Genomic DNA, 4,226 nt, shown 5'->3' with positions numbered 1-4,226 from the left:
GTGTGTGTGTGTGTGTGTGTGTGTGTGTGTGTGTGTGTGTGTGTGTGCTCCCGAGCAGGCAGGAATAGCGGGACCTCCTCTCTGGGAGCCTCCGGTCGAGGGGGTGTTCACCAAATACACCATGAAGGGGACTGGATATGGGGGTCGGGGCTCAGCCACACCCACCACGCTGGCTTTGAGGCCAGGCCAAGGTGGCCATCTGAGGATGGGGACCCAGCTCTTGCCATCCAGCCGGACCTCGCAGGAGGGTGGGCAGGAGGTGCTTGTTCTTAGTTCCACGGGCTCAGAATAAACAGGGAAACAGCCCATCACGCTGGGCCTGATGAAAGCTGGGCCTCCATCAGCCTCTTGGATGAGTCCGTCCCCAGATCTGCTGTCATGTCTGAGCCACGTCTCCCTTGGGACAGAGGGAATGGCAGACGCGTGTTTACACAGGGTGTGTGTGCAGGGATGCACTAGGTGACGCCTGTTGGCCTGACCTTTGGGGGGATTTGCACTGAGCTCTTCAAAGTGGGCGCGGATACAGTAAGGTTCATCTCATTCCTCTAATGACGAACCAGCAACCCCACTAGTTCATGGTGCACAAACCCTCCTCGATTCCACATCCCCCCGTGGCCCGCAGTCTGGCCATGCCTCTGCCCCAGGGGCCTGCCCTGCCCACCCGCCCCCGCGGTCCTGTTCCTGCCCCCCCATCCCTGGGGAGGGGCGGGGGGGGGTCTGGGCTCCAGCATCGGCATTTGTCAGTGAGCGTGGGGACCTGCTGTTAGTGGGCGTCAGGGGATACTCCCTGGGGGGTGGGGGAGGGACGTCGACTCGGAGTCACCAAACCTACACGGACGCACGCTGTCCCTTCCAGGCCCACAGTGCTGGTCTCTGGGTCATTCCAGCCTTCCACAGTCAGTGCTGGACTCAGCCTGTGTGGCTCCCCATCCTGCCCTGAGGAAGCCTGGAAGCCAAGAAGCTTTCTGCAGGCCCAGAGCCCAGGCTGGCCACCTCTCTCTTGAGCCAAGGCTTTGATTCTGTCCGGCAAACCCCCTGAATGGGATCAACGCTGTTTGAAGCCTATCTTGGGCCCCGGGGAGCTCAGAGTCCTTCCACGGCCCGGGCCCTCCAGCACCCTCTCTGTGCTCAGCCCGCGTCCTTCCTTCTTCCTGACCCTAAAATACCCCACTATCAGTTCATGCATCAGCCTGCTCAGCATGCTAGTAAAATAATGCTCAAAATTCTCCAGGCCAGGCTTCAGCAATACGTGAACCGTGAACTTCCAGATGTTCAAGCTGGTTTTAGAAAAGGCAGAGGAACCAGAGATCAAATTGCCAACATCCGCTGGATCATGGATAAAGCAAGAGAGTTCCAGAAAAACATCTATTTCTGCTTTATTGACTATGCCAAAGCCTTTGACTGTGTGGATCACAATCAACTGTGGAAAATTCTGAGGGAGATCGAAATACCAGACCACCTGACCTGTCTCTTGAGAAATCTGTATGCAGGTCAGGAAGCAACAGTTAGAACTGGACATGGAACAACAAACTGGTTCCAAATAGGAAAAGGAGTACGTCAAGGCTGTATATTGTCACCTTGCTTATTTACCTTATATGCAGAGTACATCATGAGAAACACTGGACTGGAAGAAACACAAGCTGGAATCAAGATTGCCAGGAGAGATATCAATAACCTCAGATATGCAGATGACACCACCCTTATGAAGAGGAACTCAAAAGCCTCTTGATGAAAGTGAAAGAGGAGAGTGAAAAAGTTGGCTTAAAACTCAACATTCAGAAAACGATGATCATGGCATCCAGTCCCATCACTTCATGGGAAATAGATGGGGAAACAGTGGAAACAGTGTCAGACTTTATTTTGGGGGGCTCCAAAATCACTGCAGATGGTGATTGCAGCCATGAAATTAAAAGACGCTTACTCCTTGGAAGAAAAGTTATGACCAACCTAGAGAGCACATTGAAAAGCAGAGACATTACTTTGCCGACTAAGGTCCATCTAGTCAAGGCTATGGTTTTTCCTGTGGTCATGTATGGATGTGAGAGTTGGACTGTGAAGAAGGCTGAGCGCCGAAGAATTGATGCTTTTGAACTGTGGTGTTGGAGAAGACTCTTGAGAGTCCCTTGGACTGCAAGGAGATCCAACCAGTCCATTCTGAAGGAGATCAGCCCTGGGATTTCTTTGGAAGGAATGATGCTGAAGCTGAAACTCCAGTACTTTGGCCACCTCATGAGAAGAGTTGACTCATTGGAAAAGACTGTGATGCTGGGAGGGATTGAGGGCAGTAAGAGAAGGGGACGACTGAGGATGAGATGGCTGGATGGCATCACTGACTCGATGCACATGAGTTTGGGTGAACTCCGGGAGTTGGTGATGGACAGGGAGACCTGGCGTGCTGCGATTCATGGGGTCACAAAGAGTCAGACACGACTGAGCGACTGAACTGAACTGAAAGTCATAGTTAGGGCTTCCCAGCGGGCACTAGTGTAAAGAACCCCCCTGACAACGCAGCAGACATAAGAGATTCAGGTTCCATCCCTGGATCAAGAAGATCCCCTGAAGGAGGGCCTGGCAACCCACTCCAGGGTTCTTGCCTGCAGAATCCCCATGGACAGAGGAGCCTGAAGGCTACGGTCCATGGGGTCGCAAAGGGTCAGTCACGACTGAAGCAACTTAGCACACGCGCAGAAGCACACAACGCCATAGATAAGAAGCGACTTAGTAGAATAGGAGGCTTACAGGTGGATGGGCGAGAAGGTGGGCTACAGTTCTATAATCAAAGGAAAACTGGGGAGGAGAAAAAGACCACTTTCTTCCTCATTCTTGAGTAGACGTCAGGTTTCCATCATCAACTTCTTCTCTAGGTTGGGCAGGGGAGTCTTCTTGTCCCTGCATGATCAATCCAGGACTGTTGTGGGGCATTGGAAATGAGCAAAAAGGCAGTAACATATGCTAAAAATGGGAAATCATCCCAGGTTTCAGCATCATGTCACCTTTTCCTATATCTTTGTTTGTAATGAACACGTCCTAGAAAGCAGTAACTGCCTGAACCCCTTGGGCAGGGTGCAGGGCTCATGCCGCCACCGTTGTCCCGGGCAACCCTGCTGACCACCGCGGGCTGGTGGGGAGGCTCTGGGAGAGATGGGGGTGACTGATAGAGGGAGCGGGGTCTTTGGGGGACTGCAGTGGTTGTAGTACAACGGTGCCGCCACTGTTTTGGGGTGTGTCTCCTGCTCCTACTGCATGGATTTGGGGTTAAGCAAACCTGATTTCTGGAGTGACGTGAACATACAGGGTCTCCCACACTTCTTTCTTTGCTTCCAACCCCCAGTGGGATTAACGATTCAATCACCTACCTCGTCCCTGGCACTCTTAGGGCTTCAGGACCCCCGCTCCGACGACAGGCGCACCTGGAGACACTCGAGCCCCGTCCCCACCCTCAGCCTCCTGGACCTCCTGCCCTGCAGCCTCCTCGCTTGAGGCGCGTACCCCGCTCAGCTCACGACCTGCACACATTTCCGTCCCGGGGTTCCATTGTCTGTGACAGGAGCACGCTCACCCTGGGGGCCAGGCCCGTCCCAGCGTCACGTCTGAGGGCCTTCAGGAGGCTCAGGGTGGACGTCACCGGCTTGGGGGGCTCGTTAGCCAGGTGACGACCCCGGGTCCCCGGGAGTAGGGACAGCACAGGGTGGCGGGGGCGCTCCCCTCAGACCTCAGGAGCAGCCCCAGGACTCACCCCGCTGCTCCACCCGGGAGGGGGTCACCATCTCCACGCAGCGATGGGAGGGGCTGAACTGAGGCTCAGACCCCTGGTGCTGGGCTTGGGTGCAGGTGGGAGTGACTGCCCTGGGGAGGGGGCTGTTTGGGGATGGTGCAAAGGTCCTGGCACTGGACAGGGGTGGTGGCTGCGTGGCCTGTGGACATGCTGGACGGCCCTGCCCCACGACCTCCCAGGTGGCACCCGTTGTGACGTGCGTCTCCCTCGGTCCACTCAAAAATGCATGAAGCGTCCACAGTGGGCAACCCTGCTGACCACCGAGGGCTGGTGGGAGGCTCTGGGGGAGACAGGGCTGACAGAGGGAGCGGGGTCTTTGGGTGTGGGTAGAAGTTTCTAAGACTGACTGCAGTGGTTGTAGTGCAGCTCCACAGATGGTCTAAAACCACCGAATTGTACCCCTCAGACGGGCGAGTTATCTCTGTGTGTCTTAGGTATATACAGTCACTAT

This window comes from Oryx dammah, unplaced genomic scaffold (assembly GCF_014754425.2).
Source record: "Oryx dammah isolate SB20612 unplaced genomic scaffold, SCBI_Odam_1.1 HiC_scaffold_13, whole genome shotgun sequence".
In the NCBI taxonomy this organism is placed as follows: domain Eukaryota; kingdom Metazoa; phylum Chordata; class Mammalia; order Artiodactyla; family Bovidae; genus Oryx; species Oryx dammah.
The sequence above is the reverse complement of the archived record's forward strand: the minus strand, read 5'-3'. Positions refer to the sequence as shown.